At 43.6% G+C, this 22,288-nt stretch overlaps 1 long non-coding RNA gene across 1 annotated transcript in view; it reads right to left on the bottom strand.

Moving 5' to 3' along the window:
• Positions 1-334: 334 nt before the first annotated feature.
• The window catches only part of LOC306934829, an 81,465-nt gene continuing 59,511 nt past the window's right edge, over positions 335-22,288 (bottom strand). The window contains exons 3-5 of the long non-coding RNA XR_013791347.1: positions 12,072-12,199; positions 10,955-11,029; positions 335-444 (exon numbers count right to left, since the gene is read on the bottom strand). This is a non-coding gene — a long non-coding RNA (uncharacterized lncRNA). The remainder of the gene's footprint in view (positions 445-10,954; positions 11,030-12,071; positions 12,200-22,288) is intronic.

Here is a 22,288-nt window from a genome sequence, read left to right as displayed (position 1 = left end):
CATGTGTGCATTTAAAGTACATTATCATTCAGCCATACGTGGTGTATGAAAATATGTGCACACTTGGCTTGTTTGTATTTGCATTTGTGTTCCATGTGCTGTGCGTGTGCACGTGTGTATGTGTGAGAGACGTGCAGCACAGTACAGTACAGTACAGTATTTTACATGGATATTTTGTGTGCGTGCGTGTGTGCGCATGTGTGTGTGTGTGGGACCGAGGAGCAGAGGCTAAGGTGAAGCCAGCATTAGTGAGGCTGAGTGGATGGATGGAGAGCCTCCACACACATAGTCGTGACTGCTCAGGCATCTGTAGGAGTATCTGACTAGCACTCACACTGCTCTCTTACATAACGCACTGTCGAACACCCAGCGCTGATGTTCAGGGGCCGCAGGTCAACTCTCTCCAACACCTCTGCAATTTCATCGTCTCTGTCGGGTGGAAAACTTGCATGTCCAAGAAAAGAAGAAAACGGTTACTTTGCTGCGTTCCCATGGATCCGACGTAGTTATTATTTAGTCACAAGTCTCGTGCTTTTCAACGGTTCACTATTTATAAAAAACCCACATGCACTTTAACGCTATACATCTACAAGCATACAAGCATACAAATATTTATCATTTTTATCCCACGATTTATCCACAATGTGCAACCCATTTTTTCACCCAGTGTCAATTATCTAATGTGATCCTGGGCGCTACACTCCCTCTGCCAACCTGGGAAGACCAATGAACTGACCTCATGCTTCCTTCTATGAATTGAGGAGTCCAAGCCTCTTGTATTCACCTCGTTGTGAGCTTGTTGATCGGCTAATTTCCGATACTATTGCACAACGCTCTTGTACAACAAAGTAATGCATTCATTTTACAAAAGATACAAAGTTGAAATATGGAGATACAAGGTTTCTGCCTGAAAGCAACATTATTCCGAGTTGCAGCATGATGCATTGTGAGCTTACAGATCAATGCATTTTTATACACATTTCTATACACGTATGTCTTTGCTATGTGCGTACTGCTATGCATCTGCAATGATTTGTTCATGCATCCGTGTCCATTCGTACATCTACAGTATGTCCATTTGTGTGTGTACACAAGTGAGTGTGTATAGGCACAATAATAGTGCGGTTCCCTGTGAATGTACTCTGTGTGTCTGTATGTGTGTATTGTGTTTTCGTTTCTTATTTCTTCATTAAATTGAACTTAATTGTACCAAAAACATACTGTTTATTGGTCTTTTCCTCTCCAGAAACTAGTCCAGACTAAGAGACCAGTGAGGATCGAACGGTCAAATGTGTTCTAAAAGGGGGAAGAAGTGGAACTAGTTTACCATTTCAGGTATCTTGGAGTCGTTTTGGACTCAAATCTGACCTTCAAGAAACACAAAAACAAAGTAACATGTACAATCAACTTCAATCTGAAAAACTTCTGTCAAATTCGACCTTATTTAACAACAGAAGCTGCAAAGACATACCTTCATTGTATGATCTTATCACACATAGAATCCTGTTTCACAAACCAGTATTCTATGTACCTACCAGCATTCAATTCAATAAACTTTTCAAGAGAGCCATTAAGGTATTTGAAAAAAAACAAAAACAAAAAACAAACTCATGCATCATTGCACCATTTTGCAATAATATAGAATAAATAAGCATATGAATGGGTAAAGGTGCTGCTATTTTGTATATTACATTGGAGCAAAACTCACATCATGATCATGTGTCTTGAATGTGGTGATCTTAAAGGTTGCCAATTAAAATTCTGCTTCATAACCTCACCCACAGTTTCTCTTCCATCATCCTCCATCTCTCTCTCTCTCGCCTTCTCTTTCACATTTGTTTTCACAGTGTGTGCGTGTGTGTCAGCACGCACGTGCATGTGTGTGTCTAGTGTCCAGATGGTGTGTGTACCATACTTTCAATTGGGCTTCTGTTCAATCTTCCCCCGTACACCTCCGCAATCTACCCTGCAATTGCACACAGGCCCGCACGCACGCACGCACGCACGCACGCACGCACGCACGCACGCACGCACGCACGCACGCACGCACAGTGGTCGAAAAAGTACTCACATTGTTTACTTAAGTAAAAGTACCAATACTGCAATGTAGAAATGCTCCGTTACAAGTAAATGGACGGAGGTCAAAATGTACTTGAGTAAAAGTACAAAAGTATTGGTATCAAAATGTACATTATGAAGAATGTCCCATTTCATGTTTTCAAATGCATTCAAAAAATCTTTTGAAAATAGCAGATCTACAAGCTCACAATGTGTCACATCGCAACGCATTGTGTAGAAAACATTGTGTAGAAAGTAGAAAGGGGCCCATCCATCCATCCATCCATCCATCCATCCATCCATCCATCCATCCATCCATCCATCCATCCATTAATCTTCATCCGCTTATCCGTAGTCGGGTCGCGGGGGCAACAGCTCCACCAGAGAGCTCCAGACTTCCCACTCTTCATTCTCTGGGATCCCGAGGCGGTCCCAGCAGACATTGTTTACTTAAGTAAAAGTACCAATACTGCAATGTAGAAATGCTCCGTTACAAGTAAATGGACGGAGGTCAAAATGTACTTGAGTAAAAGTACAAAAGTATTGGTATCAAAATGTACATTATGAAGAATGTCCCATTTCATGTTTTCAAATGCATTCAAAAAATCTTTTGAAAATAGCAGATCTACAAGCTCACAATGTGTCACATCGCAACGCATTGTGTAGAAAACATTGTGTAGAAAGTAGAAAGGGGCCCATCCATCCATCCATCCATCCATCCATCCATCCATCCATCCATCCATCCATCCATCCATCCATTAATCTTCATCCGCTTATCCGTAGTCGGGTCGCGGGGGCAACAGCTCCACCAGAGAGCTCCAGACTTCCCACTCTTCATTCTCTGGGATCCCGAGGCGGTCCCAGCAGATATTGGAGATATAAACTAAAGTTCTCAAACTCTGCCCGAACCCGGGCCCAACAATTATGCTAATTAGCCGGGCTGGGCCCGGGCCCAACAATTATGCTAATTAGTCGGGCCGGGCCGAGCCTCGGGCTCAGTGATTTTCCGTGATTTTTTCTTTTTTCTTTCTCTTTTTCTCCTTTTTTCTAAGAATGTTATTATAATAAAAATAGCAATTCTGTTATTTGTGTAATGTGTAGGCTATAGCCTACAAGTATGTATTTATTATGAAGAGGGCTGCGCTATCTGCGATTCAGGAGGAGTGGAGGCGGGGGGCTTGGATTACTGACTGCGCACAGGCATGAGCAGAGAGAAGTGAACGGTGGGGTGGTTGTTTATACCGCTGGCTGGCGCACCAAATGAGCTTCAGTTCATATGCTAAATGTTTTATAAATCAATCGGATTATCACACGATAGCTGATTCAGCTTCATCGTGTGACTGCAACATGTTGCAGTGTCACTGAGCTATCTCGTTAAACCCAGCTGGCTGCGACGAATAACCTAATCATTAGGCCTAATCAACGTCATATAGTCACCAACCAATCCATATAAATGATATAATTCTGTGGTGTATGATGACCTCGCAATGTTACAGTCCATTGCAGGCTACAGGCTATTTGATTTACAAAATGATTAATATTATAACCGCCGTCCCTCGGTGCGGCGGCGCGCCGTGCCCGATTTAAAATATAAGCTGTCGAGACACGCCATGAGTGGTGCGTGGATGGTTTGTAAACTTTGTAGGTTATGTTTGTTCTTTTGGACACCGAACGGGGACGATACTTGGAGTCTTGGACATAGGTGCTTCACTTCAAAGGAAACTAAGGGGAGCTACTCACCACCACTGGAAATGGAATCCAGTAGAATGATATGGAAATGGAACATTAACAGTCTAACGTGAGCTATATATAAATCCTTTATTTCGGCGATAAGTCCATTGAACTCCGTTCTCACACAGACACACACTGAACCACGGCGTGCACCGCTGCGCTGGCCATGCATTAAAGTGGCGTTCTTTTTTTGGCAGGCTTTATCGGGCTTCGGGCCTAACATTATGTTAATTTTTAGGGTCGGGCCAAGCTTCGGGCTGACCCAGTTAGGGCCGGGCCGGGCCGGGCCGGGCCTTCATTTTTGGGCCCGTTGAGAACTTTAATATAAACCCTCCAACTCATCCTGGTCTGCCCTGGGGTCTTCTTCCAGCAGGACGAGCCAATTGACTCCATTGTCAGCCCTCTGATTGTTCCCTTCCCGACTTAAGCAACAGCAACCAAAGGGTTGCTGTCCCGATCACGTTTTTTTGCTTCCGATTCCGATCATTTGATTTTACTGATACTGATTTTTCCCGATCCGATATTTATATTTTTATAGAACACGTTTCTGCCATATCACAATAGTACAATTTCCATAATCACAGACAATATTCAGTCTAATATCATTATATCGATATAATATTGATACTAGGGATGTCCCGATAATGTTTTCCGATCCGATTCCGATCATTTGAAAATGACGTGATCGGCTCCGATTTCCGATCACGTGATCGGATCGGGTACAACCCTACTAATTTCCACACAGAGATCCCAAGATCACGTGTGAAATCGCTTTGTCTCTGCATGTGATTACAACTTGGAGTCAAATCGTACGATGCTCTCATGATTTTTGCCATTACCAAATGGTATAATATATGAATCCAGACATAATGTGTAGGACAACATCTACAACATCTACAAACAAACATTTGCATTTTGAAAGAAATGTTATAGGGCTAAACATACAGCGAGCTGCTGTAGCACTACAATGAGGAGCATGCACAAACGGTTTGACGCCGATCTGTTCTGCCTATCACAGTCTCTTTTGCAAGTGGAGGCAGCACATTTAACAGCAGATATCAGACATGAAAGTGTGTGCATAGATATAGAGAAAGTACAGCAGCATCGGAGTATATCGTCACTTTAGGGAAGAAACCTTGGATTTCAACATTGTATATTTTTCCGTAAATGAATGAACTACTTCATCATACAAGAGTGTCGCAAAAAGGTAGTGAAAATAGCACATCTACAACTACAAGCTCATAAAGCATCGCGATGCCATGTGTTATGAGCTTGTAGATTAGCTATTTTCACAATTAAAAAGAAAATAGTAATAAAAAAGGAACAGATTTTTGGACATACAAGGTTTCCCCCAGACAGCGACGATATTCAAGGTCATACGTATATGTACATAAAGAGAGAGAATGTGTTTATACATGGCCAAGACTGTGACGGCAGCAGCAGGGCTCTGGGTTTGTCCAACAGCCTGACAGCTGAAAACGGCTCCATAGTCCGGCTTTTTCTACATAATTATTGTTTGCCTGGCTGGCGGCCGTGTCACAACAGTGGCATTAACAGTCTGAGGCTAGGACACATACTGTAAGGTCTGTGCTATAGGTAAGGTCTGTGCAAATATTACAGTCTCTTGGACAAGTAATAAGAGACATCCCTTAGCATCAGATATCACAAATGTAGTCAAGCGTGTATTGCAACAACAATGTACTGTAATAGTGAAATCAAGCACATAGTGAAACAGCAACGGCGTGTATATTCATTCATAGTCTTGTACATAAAGTGATAAACATCCTTGTTGCTAGACTACTGACATGCAGGTGACAGGGCTCAATGCTTGTTCAACAGCCTTATGGCTGACAGGTGGAAACTATTGCATCCTGCCCATGTCTATCAAGTGCATCGTCTGTAATTGATCATTTGCATTCCAAGCTGTCAGGAGTGTCTCTGTGTCTGCCGAGATGAGTAAATAACATCTCTAATTAGTGCCAGTTAAAGTCTTTCTTCTCATAATTATAGTCCATTGTACTGTAGTCCCTCCAGTCCAGAAAATGTGCATCTCTCTCTCTCTCTGCCTTATTTCTGCTTCCTAAACGTAGTGAGTTTCCACAAAGGAGACATTCTCAGACTCTTAAACACTCAGTGTAATATCATGCTTGGATGGCCTTCTGCGCCTTTGTCCAGAGAATTTATGGTCTCTTGGATTGAATGTGATCAATGGTGAATCTCACAAAAATAACACACACCTACACCAATACAATGGGATAGACTGCAGCGACTCGGCTGTGATCGCATTGAACGGGCCGTGCGGCTTTGTGGCAAGGGCTAACTGTGACGGCAAAATGTAGAGGGAGTGAGATTTACTCTCATAAAAGGTTTTCGATTACAGTGCACTGTGATAGTGTGTCAGAAGGGAGGGTAAATCCAGACATATTGGGTTAGGTTGCGGAGGTCAAATTCCTGAGGTGGAGAATGTGGAGACGAAAGAGAGGGAACATGGGAACTCACGAACCCACCCGCGGCTCTCACTGCACCCTGCACTAACTGTTGCTTGGAAACCATTCAGCGGCTCCTCACTTTTTCTTTTGTCTCCGTCTCAAAAACCCACAATTTTCATCATGGACTCGCAGTTAAGAGTGGCATTGAACCTGGGAGGTGAATTGTTGTTGTTGTATTTAATACATGTGCACACGGCTGCTGATCCAACAATCACTGGCCGATTGTGGCGAGCAACTCGCTCCGGGAATTACTGGGATGAAGAACTGGGTGTGGAGGTTAGAAGTATTGGGTTTGTGTGCATGCGTGTGTGTGTGTGCATGCGTGCGTGCGTGTGTGTGTGTGCATGCTGAGGAGAGAGGGAGCGAGGGAGGGAGAGGGAAATAGCTGGAAATATACATCAGGAGACATATAGATGGACAGAGGCAGTTGTATCTACAGTATCGATAGATATGCACATGCATACATGACAAAGGATAGGCAGAAACAGATACACAGCGGATACGTCTTGTCTAAAACTCACACTAGTCCTGCCTGTCTTGCTGTCGTGATGAACGACATAAGAGAAACGTCTCAAAGGTGCATGTCACTCTTCCCAATACAGTTTTTATCGCTCACAGTCTTGAGCAATTGATGTTCCTGTCTACCTTTAACCATAGTGTCCCTGTCCTGGCTGGGTAGAACTTAACTTAAACCAGCCTCCACTGACACACTGAAATGTTCTGTTTCATAATATCAAACCAGTTCAAAAGACACGCAAATATCAAACGGATGTAAACACCTCATGAGACAGCAGAGGGACAGAGAGCAGGGCGGAAACGGAGCGGGGAGGGAGAGGAGGAAGGAGGAGGCTGGCGTGGATAGGAAAAGACATGGCCGCCGCGTAGGCTACGTGGGTGTAGAAGCGGTCGATCACAAAGGCTGGATGGTGATGTTTCGGTTTGGAAGCGAGATAGCGGCAGCCTTTCTCATGGGTCCTCCTTCTTCCAACGCCTTCGCCTCTGTAGATCCACAGTAGTAGATCAGAACACTGCTCCCCCCTCCCCCCCTCTGTGTGCGCTTCAATAGGAACCCCTCGGGGGCTGCTTTTCATCGCTGCCTCTCTCAACCCCCCCCAGGTGAGGAACAGGGTTAAGGACTCGGGGAGGAGAATCCTGCAATAGACAGCAATCTGTAACTCGGGGTGGAAGAAAGGGTTGGGAATAGGGAGGATCGTAGAGGTCATGGTGGTTTGCGGCGCGCGTTTGTGTGTGCGCGTGCCTGTGTGCATGTGTGTCATGTGTGTGTGCCCGTGCACGTGCGGTTCTGCTAAGGTGAATTCCAGTGTGTCTTAACAAAATGTGCTAACAGTTCGACAAGGGGAACTGGATTCTCCTGGTGAGGACAATAGGGGAGTGTCCCTAAACCCACCGTACTGCTTGTGCGAGCGTGCGTGGGTGTGGGTGGATGTAATCACTTATCTGGGATATTCCCCCAACGTTGTTCGTTATTATTTCAGTTGGGTCCCACCGGTTAGCCATTAGTGGAAGTTTTACTTCGACTAGACAAAGAACGACACTGGTTTCTGAGAATAAATGTTTCCATTGAGAGAGTGTTTCCAGTTCGAGCCTATACAAAAGTTGATATGAATTCCTTTACTTTTGCTTTTCCTCACACTGCATAACAGACGCCAGGACTGTACTGATTAAGGGACCTCTTATTGTTTGGCTTTCAGGCGAGCAGCACCGTTAGATGGCAGCTGACGGGGCTCAGGTTGGGGGAATTCCAGCAGCCTCTTTCACGTGTGTTCCCACACACTCACTCACTCACGCACGCACGCACGCACGCACGCACGCACGCACGCACGCACGCACGCACGCACGCACGCACTTTAACAGGTTACACACACATTGGTCTGTTTATATGTGTTACACCGGCTAGCACACGCACGCATGTGCATTTGTGCGGGCACAAACAAACACGCACGCACGCACGCACGTACGCACGCACGCACGCACGCACGCACGCACGCACGCACGCACGCACGCACGCACGCACGCACAGCAGTGATGCATAATGTAATGGGACAGGTAGGTCCCCACTAATAAGCCAGTTTCACCCCAGACAGGGTGGAAAGGTTTGGTGGGGCAAAAGAAAAATAAAACACAGCACTGTCGCTTTAAATCATGTCCACTCCAGCCACCAGCAACCATCTGTATTCACATGCAGCCGTATGATGCCATGCACGGGTCTGGGAGCCTAAAATGGAAACAGGCCGATAGAAATCTTGTCATTGGTCTAAATACCTCTCTTCTTCCATCTTGTTCCTATAGACACTGAACCCTGCCCAGCCCCATCTCACAGGTATCATGGAGAATGCAAAGAGATTCCAAATACATTTGGGCCACACACATTTTCAATAGAATGACATTAACAAGTAGCTGGAATGTAGCTGGAAGGAATTAGGAAACTGTGCCCACTGTGTTCATTTTACTCTGGGACCCTAAACCTGTAAGTGGAGAGAGAGCATTTTCCAGCACCGGCGTCAGCCGCGGCGAAGCCGCCAACGGCCGCGGCAGTGTTTCCGCATTAGTCCGACACTAACCTCACAGGGAAGCCATGGGTGATTTTTAACCGGCAATACATGTCGGGAGCCACGGGTGAGTTTTATCCAGCCACGCTGACACCCTACCCCAAACCCTATAACCTCACAGGGAAGTCATGGGTGATTTTTAACCAGCCACAGTGACACCCTACCCCAAACCCTAACACTAACCTCACAGGGAAGTCATGGGTGATTTTTAACCAGCAACGCATGTCAGGAGCCAGGGGGTACGTGAGTTTTAACCAGCCACGCATGTGTCTTACCGGCAACGCATCTCGGGAGCCACAGTAAACTGCCGCGAGTGTTTTCGGCAGTTGCCGCGTCTGGACCGGCGGCCGCCGCACAGACCGGCAGGAGGAAACACTGTGTCGCCTGTTGCTGTTGCCGTGTGTCATAATCGATTTCAAAGACATGAAATTGAAGTGTTAGTTTAACCCTGATTAAATTAGCACTTCACTGTGCAATAATATGAAACGTGCTTTTATAACACCCTTTTCCTGTTTCCTTTAGATATGCCACGGCCAGCCTGTTTCCTGCGAGCACTGGTCCAGGTTAATCAGGGGTTGAACATTGTTAACCTGGGACTGGAGCATCATCAAAAGGCAAGCTGTGGTGGAAAGTAACTAAGTACATTTACTTAAGTCTTTCCAATTTCCAGTACTTTTACTTCTACTCCCCTACATGTCAGAGGCAAATATTGTACTTTTACTCCACTACAACATTTGGATTATTATTACAAAACATTCATTGACCACTTCAGCCCATTTTGGTCATTTGAAAACAGCCGAGTATTTCTTCATTGCAATATTGATACTTTTACGCCTTGATACATTTTCCACCACTGCTTGTAAGCTGGCAGTGGTGGGAAGTTAAGCTACACTTTCTTCTTTCAAATAAACTAGAGAAACGGTTGGATGGCACTTACACCCGCCTTCTAATGAGAGCACAAAATCTGTCTTGGAAGAGCCACCCATCGACTAACCTTCCCCGTGTTTCTTCACTAGTCCAATCCAGAAGAACACAGTTTGCTACAGAGCTGACAATGAGGTTATATCTTCCCTTCTTCTCTGGAGTCCTGCCTCAAAGCAGACCAGAGGTAGAAAACTGTCGTTCCCTGATGTCATCGCTATAGGGACACAGGCATCAGTAAGCAGTAACTGGGGATGGCAATGAAGGACCGGGAAGTCTGGCGTGATATTGTGAAATCCACGATCTCGACCGCGGTCGAAAGATTATGACGACACTCCCGCACGGACCTTCACTGACCTCCACACCACCCACTCCTCACATGTGAGATACCAGGCCCTATAGCTGACTTGGATTCCTCAGGCATTTCACATTGTGGAGTAGTATCTTGTAGCAACGTTTTCATTTACATATGCACCCAGTAATATACCGTATACATTTCACACAATACATGGTTTTGTAACGACAGGGAAAAGTGGGTTTAGATTTTTTTCCCCCATGTGTTACTTGACACAAACACATTGCTGAAGACATTTATTTAATCATTCATTCATTCATTCATTCATTCATTCATTTTGTTTGCAATAACCCTGACTATAAATACAAAGGTCACCATATACAGTATACAGAATGAGTTTCAAGCCGTTTCCTCAAATCAGAATATGGCATTGAATTATCCATATAAAAAGCTAAATTCAGTCAAGTTTCAACATTGTTTAGTCTGTAGAGAAAAGTCCTTGTGCACACCTACGGACTAAGGACAGGTGCGTCGGAGCCGGCAAACAAATGCGATTCATGAGAAAAAAATAGATATTTTTTCTCAACATTCAAATTATGTTTTTAAAATATTTCAATTTTCAGCATAGTGGTGGCCCCCATCTTTAGCTCATTTTGAGGCATTAGCACTCATTTTTGAACTCTTCACCTGATCAGGGCAGACTATTTCAACTTCCCTGCCTGTATGGGATCAATACCATTTTCGGTGTTCTGATCCAGTCTGGAGTGGAAATAACTTTATGTCATCAGACGGCCGGAACCCACGGCCGAAACAAGTGTGCCATGCACCTCCACAATTATTCCCCTGGTACAAAATGTGTAGTTTGGTATAATCGGGAGGTTACTGCCTACCTTCTCCTCCTCACTGCTCACTGCTGCTGCTGCCTCTTCTGTCCAGTGCCTCGCTGTCTGCTGCTGCCCTATAAACTAAAGTTCAGCATTTTATCATTATCCTCCGAGCCGTACATCAGTGCCATGTTACTCTATACAATAGCCTACACTCTTATTGGGGTGGAAATAAAAAGTGGATATTAGGTGGGAGACAGAAGGGGGGAAATCATTTGGTTTGCCTCCTCATTTGTGGATAGACTGGTGAGCCTATAATACTTCTTAGTATGTGTATTGTTTGCACATAATGATAAATGATTTGTCTCAATGTGGCACATGCATTACACTGAATAACAACAATATGGAAACATCTAAATTGATTGATTGATTGATTTCCTTCCTAAAAATAAAATGTTTTCAGAAAGTACTTTTTTTGTGTACTATACTGTAGGTAAAATGTAGTGTAGATCACTTATTCACTTCCAGACAAGATGCCATGGCTCTTCAGCACAATTCACTTACTTCCAAGCAACGCCCACCCGCTGGCAGAAGCGACAAGGAGTCCAGGGGTGGGCGGCAGGCGCAGCAACATAGCGACTTGGCCACATGCACTGGCAAAGTCACTGCTGGTGCGAGCACAGGGTCAGAGTTAACACTGCCAATTTTGTTATGATGAAAACCTGAAGTCGATCCAAAAGGTTCAGTGACACTGATTGACAGACTTTCATCAGTGTCTAAACCATTAATCTTTTAATTTAATAAATAATGTCCTATTTTATGATTATGAGTGTCTCGCAAAAGACCGATCTATCTCCTCAGAACACGTACGTAGCATCACAATGGGTTGGGAGCTTGTACATTTTGACCCCATTTTCACTATTACTGAAACATTTTCACCTGGTGGTTAAGTGTGTCTATTTATAAATATTTAACCAATGAAAAGTATTAACAGGAGTGTGACGTACTAAATAAAAATAAAAATAAAAACACCACGGGATCTATTGGAACTCATTTTTGTCATTTCCTGAAATGTAGCAGTGGTTTCTTCTGCCCAACAGCGAACATCCTCTGCGAGCTCAGCTCTCAAACTCTAGTTAATCTTCATCATCTCCTCCAACACAGCAAGGCCACTTTAACTTACTCAAAATAGCAACACAGGCCTGTTGACTCCTGGCCCAGAAGGGCAGAAATCCCTGTTGACCTTTCTCTGAATCTCTAGTGCCTTCCACAAAATTATGCTGATGAGGGTCGGCTGGGTTGCATCTTAACCTGCCAATGACACAAGGACAGTACAAGTTTGGCCTTGACCGAGTGGTTAATTTGATCGAGGAAGCCATTTGCTCTTGCAAATGAATAGCGGGCATTATAGCAGAAGACATTTTGTTTTACAGATTTCACAATTGTTTTGGTGTAAAAACCATAGCAACTAATACCAGTAAGACGCCTGAGGGTGAGAAGCGACCGAGGTCGCGTGCACGCATCCGCCTAGGTGACGGCAGACTGCTGGGCGAGCTCTGGCGCTTTGGCATGGGGGGTCAGATCAACATATGGAATGAATTCTGTACTGGCAATATATGAAGCGTGTCTTGAGTGTACAGGGTTTGATGTGGTCAGATATGGAATGTCAGAACAGGTCAGCTTGTGCGTGGATGCATGCATGCGTGGATGCATGCGTGCGTGTGTGTGTGCATAGGCTTTAGGCTACACTATTTTCATCTGAGGTGTGGTGGAGTAGAAGTAAAAGTATTGAAAATTGGTAATACTTGGAAGTACTCTACTAAATGTAAGTAGAGTATGGGTACATGTGCTGTACTTAATTACTTTCCACTATACTGCCTCCCGTTGAGACAGATCTGGGGAAGCCTGCATTTCAGTATTATGGCCCACACAGTGTACAATGTTTTAAGTGTTTGTATGTTGTGTATCAATTTGCTTGTTGTCAATTTGTTTGTTGTCTTAAAAAAGAGCGCTTGAGCATAATTGAGCTTCCGCGAATATATAAAGAAACTGGATAAACAAATAAATGAGCAGACAAAATTGAAACTTGAATGCTGGCAATCCAGCTAAAAATTGATTTTCTGTTTACTAAAGAAATGGAGAGACAAGGAGACCCCTGTAACTGAACAAATACTCTATATAAAAGCGATAATTACCATCACAATATTATACAGCTTAAACTTGCAGAAATTATCTTGCATGTTTCAGCATCAAGGAAAGCGCTTTGGATAAATGCTCAGTATAAATGCTCTACCATTTAACAGTTACCAGTAATAATAGAGGACTAGTATCACACAACACATTACATCTCATCACATGTGCCCAGGAGATGACCATCAACTGGAGCTACATCTTGGGGTGGTGTAGACCTGTAGGGGGCTCATGAGGTAGATGTATAATAGGCTACTTCAATAACAAACAAATTGAACAAACTTCAATTTTACACTTGGCATCAAAGAGGTGGAATGGGATGTTGAGCGTGACATCGTTGTGACAAAGTATACAGCAGCGCTTAGAATAGTCTCCACTGCTGAGACAGAGAGAGACAAGCCTGGGACACACTCGCCATGTCCGCCGTTCCGAAAGCTGAAGGGAATCCCCTCTCCAGGGCCAAAGACACGCACGCACGCACGCACGCACGCACGCACGCACGCACGCACACAAAAAAACTAGATCTTTCCCTTTACTGCTAATTGTTTCAGCCATCTGAAAAGTTACAGTAGACGAATAAAAGTATATGATAGATATATGCAGCCTGTGTATGTGTGTGTGTGTGTGTGTGTGTGTGTGCGCGTGCGTGCGTGCGTGCGTGCGTGCGTGCGTGCGTGCGTGCGTGATGCGTGATGCGTGCGTGCGTGATGCGTGCGTGCGTGTGCATGTGCATGTGCGTGTGTGAGTGCACAATGTTCGTGCACACTCTGGGTGGGGGTAGACGTTGGTTTGTGGCAAGCGTTTCCTGTCACTGAGAGACCACTCTTCTCTCAGAGGAGGGGAGAAGCCCCCTGGAATCATGTGTCTGCTGTACAAGATTAAAACATGTTACCTCTAAACGAATCATAGATAAAACCATGTTAAAATTACTAGTACATCACAAATAAAACAACATTAAAACATGTTATTACTAACACATCACAAGGTGATAATTGAATATTTCAAATACTTATGGTAAAACTGGAAATTAACTTAAGTTAAGTCTAATGGAAATGTGTAGACATATTGAATTGTGGTATAAGATGGTATAGGTGTCAAAGAGCTTGAACTTGATGTCAAAATGAGGATAGAAAAGGTAAAACCCAATAATATGATGTGTGTGTGTGTGTGCGTGCGTGCGTGCGTGCGTGCGTGCGTGCGTGCGTGCGTGCGTGCGTGCGTGCGTGAGTGCGTGCGTGCGTGTGTGATAAATGTAGCATCTGTGTCATTTATGGCCAATATAATCATCCAAGCTGAGGATTTCCCATGGACAATCACTTGATGATAAACTTTATGCACAATGAACAAATCAAAAGTCCCCCCCCTTCCCCTCTCTCTCTCTCTCTCTCTCTCTCTCTCTCTCTCTCTCTCGTTGAGTAATAACACTTCAGCAACATGATGTGAGCAAATGTAATACCTAATTTCTCTGATCACTTGTCAACATATTAGTGATATCACTTTGTCTTCTTTCAGCCGTTCACTCGTTTTCTCTCACATATTTATCCATACAAGGACAGTTATGTTTCGAAGAAGTGAAATGTATTCAAAATGCAAATTGCCATTTTACACTTTCAAATTAGACTAGAGCTGAGCGGAATGCATTTTTTTTTTTAAATCATTCTCGATACAAATAATATACAAAAGAGATGTCAAGGTCCTTCAAAACAACGTTACAGTAAGATGCATGAAATTTACTCATTCTTATAACAAGACTTATTGAAATAACAAAATATTAATCTGAATTGGATCAGAAGAAGTTCCTTTATTTGCTTTAGTGCTTCTCAGAGTATGATCACTACTTGAGTATAGCCTAGTTTATTTTTTCATCACTTTATAGATGGTATGCGCGTGGCATCATCATACCCGGAAGTTATGCAGGAACACCTACTGAGTGGCAAAAAACTACTTTCTGTCCTTGACAGCCCATACATCCACACAGAAAAGTCCTATCTGATTGTAAACGACGTTAAACAACTTTGCCACTCACTTTATGCATGCGCATATACCCTCTATATGAGAAAAGAGAAAATGAGGGGAAGAAAATGTAAAAAGGGAGGGAAAAAAAGAGTTCAGGCCTTTTATTCGTTAACAAGCATCAACTGACACTGGAAAATCTAATTTATCCAAAGAGGACAAAAATAGGCCCGCCTACAAATCATCTACTCTACAACCTTCAGGCTTTGAAATTACTATCCCACTACACTTGACTACAGTATATCCATAAAGCAGCATCACAGAGACATCTGATAACATTATTTATTCACCAGAGCCGCACCAAGAATGATAAAGATAATAAAGATAATTATAACCACTTGTTGGCTACTAAAAAGTAACCAATCGATGCATGTGGGGAGGGCTGTGAAAAGTGCCAAAATCTGCCATTGACCCCCATTATAAATGTCTCAAATTTGTACGCACTAGCCTATATTTCTAAAACTATGAACCAAAAAAATATGAAAATCACAAAGAAACGACATACTATAGTCCATGGTTTCGGACGGCATACTATATAGTATGTCGTTTTTCATGATTTTTGAGGATTTGAAAAAAAGTTGAAAATCACGAAAAAACAACATACTATAGTCCATGGTTTCGGACGGCATACTATAGTATGTTGTTTTTGAGTGGTGCAACCACTCCATTACAGCTATCTAGCTGTCTGTCCAAGCACGAAAATAGCTTGGTTGGTTTTCACCATTTCAGCCAGCTGTTGCCACCGCGACCCGACTACGGATAAGCGGTTGAAGATGGATCGATGGATGGATGGAATTTCCAGTTTGTTTTAGTCTCTGCATTTCGCTCTGTATTCTAAGATCTTTGGGATTTAAACTAAGGAATTAAAAATGTTAAACCCACTGTCTCGCAAAAAAGGTCAGTGTTGTGGCCCAGGCCGCCAGTGTGGTGGTCCCGGCACCCTAGGCTGCAATGCCAGCCTGACAGTGTGCTGCGGGTTCAAATCCCGAATGACCCTTGCTGTGTGTCTCTCCCCATCTCTCTCCCCATTTGCTTTCAGTCTACTGTACCAAACAAAATATATTAGAATCACATGTAAAAGCACCACACACAAAAAAGACGTGCAGTAAAGTTATAGCCTGCTGCAATGGAATTTGATTTAGGAAGAGTCAATGCTCTTCCCCTGATATTATCAGTGTGCTGATATATTATATGTTTTTGGAGACTTGAGGTCCCACTGTTTGATTTAAATGTACGCAACTGAGCTGCAGTGCACGATCACATGACTTCAAGTACAAGTCCGTCTCACACTAGAAAGCTATGTTCTCTGGTCTCGTGATGGGTACATTCTTCCTAAGGACTCAAGTCAATAATTTGAGTTCTTGATATTGAGAAACAGTTCATTTACAACTTAAGCATTTTATTCACCAACTTAGCAACAGTGAGTTTCCACGTTAACTCTTAGAAGAATTAATTTAATATGCTCATGTGTCGGCTACGTTCATTATTTGCAAATGTATATGTTCAGTTCACAGTTGAAAGATATGAGCGAGTTCATGCAGGCATTCAGTACAGTATACTTATGAGGCAAGATTCTGTATTATAAGGGAACTGAGAAGCATTTCCAAGACTCAGATGCAGCGATTGACTTAGTAAAGATGAACACATTCTGCTATACTGAGCTATGGACAGGGACACATTTTGTTTAGTCGGTTATTGGTGTTTTTGCCACCTCCACTAGCGACCGACCGTATAACCTTTTCCTCATTGGCTGCCTCTAAGCCAATGGGATACCCATGCAACCCATAGTCTGAACGGTATAAAACCCATACTCTGAATGCCGCAATTTGAAGCTGTGAGCAAACTGATTATAGATGTCCAGGCATAAATGATAGCTTGCTGCAGCTGCCAATTATGACCGAGTCATTCTTGTTTTTTTGTTTGTTTGTTGTTTGTTGCCAATTATCTATAGTCCCTCTCACTGCCAACCCCTGATAACCACATGTCTCCTCTCCTCCAATACACCATCGCTTCTTTTCACCTCTTTCACCAGCAAGGCGTAACACAGACGTTGAGCTAATTGAGTTAGTTTAAATGGATTTAGTTTAGTTTGTTTGCACTCAAAAATATTGATGGTGTGCAGGGCTTTTGTACAGCAACCATTTTATTTGCAACAGAAGTTATTTGTTTTACATATAATATTATATACAGTAAGATGCTAGCTTGTTATTATCTATCCATTATAACTTCATGGTAGTCAAGTCATTAACTTAAATTAATGTTTGTCCATCATTCCATTGATAGACAAAGATGCCATGAATAAAAGAGAATAAATATATTTTGTAGTATTTTGTTGATGATTTTCCATTCTATTCACTTAAAAGATTATTTCCCTCTCAGCAGCTTAAAATCATGGTAACAGATTGTCTGGATAATTGACTTTTATTTTCAAAAAGCTGAATCCATTCCACTCAGTATTTAAGTCACTATGTTCTATCCCACAGAGTTACTCCATTATAATCAGTATTTGGACAGCTCATTCCAGCTCAGCCACTGAAGCAGTGCCGTTGCCAAGCAGACTAAGACAGATTAATACTTCTTAAAGCGTTATTAAAGAATACAGCATTAAGTGCAATTGAACATTGATTGAAGACTCCCACCTGGCCCCGATCGGTGGCCCGTTCCGCGTCCCCCACTGGGCCAAGGAAGAAAGGTCACCTTACAGTTTTTAAATCTGCCTCATGCTGGCATTATACCATTCACGTTTTTCCAGGATTCACAATTCATAACTGGACTGATCGGCGTGAGGCTTTGCATGCACACTCCCAGAGTTTTTAATTTGATTTTTTTCTGAGGGGGGGGGGGGGGGGGGGGGGGTGCACCTGGTGCAACCGTGCAAACAACAATGTCACAATTAGCGTTTATAAACAACTATTAAACAATGAAACTAAATAAGAGTGATTTTGTTTGTGCATATAAAATATATATTTCCCTTCAAATATATCGTTTTTTTATACTAGTTTGTTTATGCTTATTTATTGAAATTATGAGAATCACTATCTTATTTGGAGCCCTGGTGGGACAGGACAGGGGAGAAGGTATCATAGACGGGGACACAAGGGGCTTGGTGAATGGGGGAGATCACGGCTCTGACTCTGCCACAACGCAACAGTTACCCTAAAAAAAACTCAGTTTAATTTTAACTATAAGATATTCATAATTATTAATGTCATGCATAATTTAGCCATTACGAACGCAAATATCCGATGCTAACTGTGCTAGCCTACTAGTTGAGAGATTGACAATCCCATCCCTCCCAGGGCCAGTAACAAAAAACCCACAGCCTGAAGTGACGGTTGGCCTGGCTCGGTCAATAGAATCAAGGTATGTCAGGTGACAGGTGGTGTTCCGCTGTTGGGTAGTATAGAACGTGAATGATTGAGGAACGAGTTGACTGGAGTGGCTCTGCTGACTGGGTCTGTGCAGGGGGAGATCCCTATAGCTTCCGAGATGAACAGGTCTTTTCACTGAACAACCTTGAATCATCCGGTTCACTGAAATGAACGATAGTTCCCATCACTAACGTCAGAACAACAACCACGCCGGTTGCGCCGGCCAAATGCAGCTCTACCATGACTTGAAATGTGATGTGAATGTGGTCCGCATGCATGTTCTATTTGAATGTAGAAGACTTAACTGTGTGGGGAGAAGGCATGGACTGTTGTTCATTGCATTAATTAAATGAGACGTATAGCTTCAAGCTTGCGGAGTTAGTTCAGTTAGACATACCCGAGGGAGTTCATGCCATGCTCAAAGGTGCATACTATACTCAAGGGGTTAACATGCTGCATTACTATAGCTGTTGCCACACGGTCGAAAGAGCTGCGCACGTTCTCGGCTGCGCGCAGCTTAAAGCTTGAGTTTTTAGACAGCTGGTGGATGGAAATTAAGCTCCACCTCCGCTGAATTCTTGCGCGACGGCCAGATTCCCGGAAACGCTCTCCTCCGCTCAAGTCTTCCGCGGAGGTGGAGCTTCTTTTCCATCCACCAGCTGTCTAAAAACTCAGAATTTAAGCTGCGCGCAGCTTAAGAAGTGCGCAGCTTAAGACCGTTTTGCGCTATGGTGTGGAGACGGTGTCTGTGGGTGTACAGTGTGTGCAAGTCCCTCACGTCATTCGCCGATGCGGCAGTCAGCTGACCAATTGGGCGGGCTACTTAAGCTCACCAGTCTGCATGCTATTCCTGCCTTCCTCTGCATATGGTCCCTGGTTGTATGTGATGTTTTTTCCCACCACCACCCCAGCACCACCGGTGGGCTCTGCTATTCGTGTTCCCCACGGGGGGTTATTGTATATCTATCTCCCTGCTCTAAATGTTTTATGTTGTTGCTTAATCGTGCCGAGCAGGGAGAAATCCAGCAGAGCCGAACGCCAAGTCAAATATCATATGCACACTTATATTGGTAAATCTATTCGTGAGTTGTCTGACTGAACTATGAACACTGTGACTTAGCTATTAACTATTTTGGCACGTTTAACGAGTTAAAATATAAAATATTCTGTTTTCATTTATTAAACTTTGACTCTTACTGCAGTCATGTCAGAGACATTACAAGCTATTATTAAATGTTTATGGGGACCACAGCATAAAGAATAGTATTTTGTCTAATCCTCAGGCATACAGTAGGACAATGCAGTAGAAAATTATACATGGCCTATTTGAGCACTGTCCGGCCACAGGTCCAAAACGGACCAGCTGTTCAGCCCGTGGTGCAGTCTTCGGAAAATCTTCAGGATTTCATAAAGGCAATGTCCAACCACAGCGATAGGTCACTGGCGGGATGCTTGTCTGCTGCCCGCAATGGGAGGCTGACTGGTAGTAGGTCACCACAGGCTGAGCAGATGGTCTGTTGTTGACCTATGGCTGGACATTGCATTGCCTAATAAAATAAACAAATAAAATATGAATACAAAATGTTTTACAAGTGCACAAATTGTTTTTACAAATACAAACTATGAGATACAAGTGCACACAGAATTCTTTTTCGGATGCACACTTTTTTTCTTTTCTTTTTTCATTTTTTACACAAAATAATTGTACACGTTTGAGCCCATACAAAACTCACACAAATCGGTACACGTTATCTCTGGGGTCATGAGATAAAGATGTATTACTTGGATTTCTCCCATTCCAAGTGGCTAAGACCAACGTTTGCGGGCCCTGTATACTGTAGGTGATCCGGCCTGGCGGAGAGACCTGTGCTTGTTTACGCACGTCCACTATAAAGCAATATTGTTGTGACCATCATTACTCTATTAGCATATTAGGGGAAAACACTAAGAAAGGAGAAAAGGGGAAGCATGAAAAATCGAGAGCGAGAGAGAGAGAGAGGCATGAGCGAGACAAGAGAGAGGAGTGTATACAAATTAAAACACGGGGAAAAGACGAGGCGAGTGCGTCAGGGAGAAAAGAGAAGTCAGGGAGACAGAGAGCGAGGTGCAAGGCCCTCATCATCAGTCGCCCACACAATATTTCATCCACTTCTCCATCACTCCATTACCTCCATGTAAATGACAGCTCTTGCTGTCCCGCTGAGGGGAGAAAAGCCCTATTAGCACCGCAGCAGAGAAAGCCCGAGCACTGCTTAGCCCACGCAGAGTGGTCCTCCTTCGCCCTCCCACTCCCACACACACACTCCACTCACAGCTGGCCAGGAGGAGGAGAGGAGGCAGGCCATTCACTGAAAAGGCTCTTGCCAGTGTGTTTTAATCTGCCGCACAATAACCGAACGTGCAAATTAATTCAGCCGTCGTGGTCCGGGACTAATTTTCTTATACGACAATGTGTTGTTCTTGAGCCTTGTGTCGCAAAATAAGTATTGGGAAGTGGGCCTCCTTGAGATTTTCGATCATGTCTGATCATGCTCTCTACTGAAAGTATACAGCCGGCTTTTTAGTTGTTGATCTCTCAATCATTGTATTGCTTCTTCGATGTATTTGCGTTGATCAAGTATTGTAATCGCCTGAACAGCTGACTAAGTAGGCTAATCTTTGTATGTAGCACCCTCTCGAAAAGGGCTTATACTGCTGATAAAATTACATTTCTCACATAGCATGTTCAGTAAGGGCAAATCAGCTCGTCACTGAAATCACATTTTAACTTAAGAAACTTAAGCAAATGGAGTTTCTTAGCTTTGTGGACATGCCAATATCATTGTTGTATACAAATTCATATACATATACAGGTATGTCTACAGTACAGAGGTAGCCAGGCCCACTTGTCCAACTCTGTTTTTGAGATATAATTTAAAACGTTTTCAACATGTCATGTGAAATAAGTCGACATGAATATAAGTCCAGGAGTTGGACCCGTGGCATATCCAGAGTGGCCATTTTACAAAATATTGCCATTGCACAACATTTTGATATTTCTGGAATTGGGTTTCAGTGACATCTCACCTGGTTACAGAGAGTCACATCCAGTTCCAACAAGCTAGCAAGTACTTCTGCACCAGATTTATTTGTGTACAGTATGCACAGTATATACGGTGTGTCATATGGAAGCCACTGCAGGCAGTTCCCTCTGTTCAGATGTCAAATCGACCATAATTTGCGTCAAAGAATTAAACGCAGTGAAAACAAGACGCGCTGGACAAGACATAGGTAGGCATTGACTCTGCGCCGTGAGTGACTGCCGTACCTTCAGTGTGCAGAGAGCCCAGATACCCCATACACTTCCCTTCCATAACATTATGGAGCCGGTGGAAACATGGGATAATATTTGGAAGGGGAATGGAAAAAAGACAACAGCAGTTTATGGACAACATTCATTTCCCTCTCCCAGCCCCTGAACCGTGTTTGGGTTGCCTCTGCCCTGCTGAACCATGTTTGGAATTTCTGACTGCAACGTCAACACACATACATGTTTTCCCCGCGTGTCTCGATGTCCACCACAGGAAGGCACACGGCTGCCGCCACATCGCAAGGACGGGTCTGTGAGGCAGAGGAGGTCTGTCACACAGCGTCCTTTTCAACAGGGGTATTAAGGTGGCGTGGAGGCCTTGCTGCTACTGGATGTCACGTCATGGCGACTACAGTGTGCCGACTGTCCATACATTTCTCTGCACTCTCACCCTCCAACCCCCCCGGTCTCTCTCTGACTCTTTATAAACATGAGAGAGACGGGTACTGTGGATGAGAGAAAGGAAGCAAGAAAGAG

Source organism: Electrona antarctica, assembly GCF_951216825.1.
Source record: "Electrona antarctica genome assembly, chromosome: 13".
Lineage (NCBI taxonomy): Eukaryota > Metazoa > Chordata > Actinopteri > Myctophiformes > Myctophidae > Electrona > Electrona antarctica.
The sequence above is the reverse complement of the archived record's forward strand: the minus strand, read 5'-3'. Positions and strand labels throughout refer to the sequence as shown.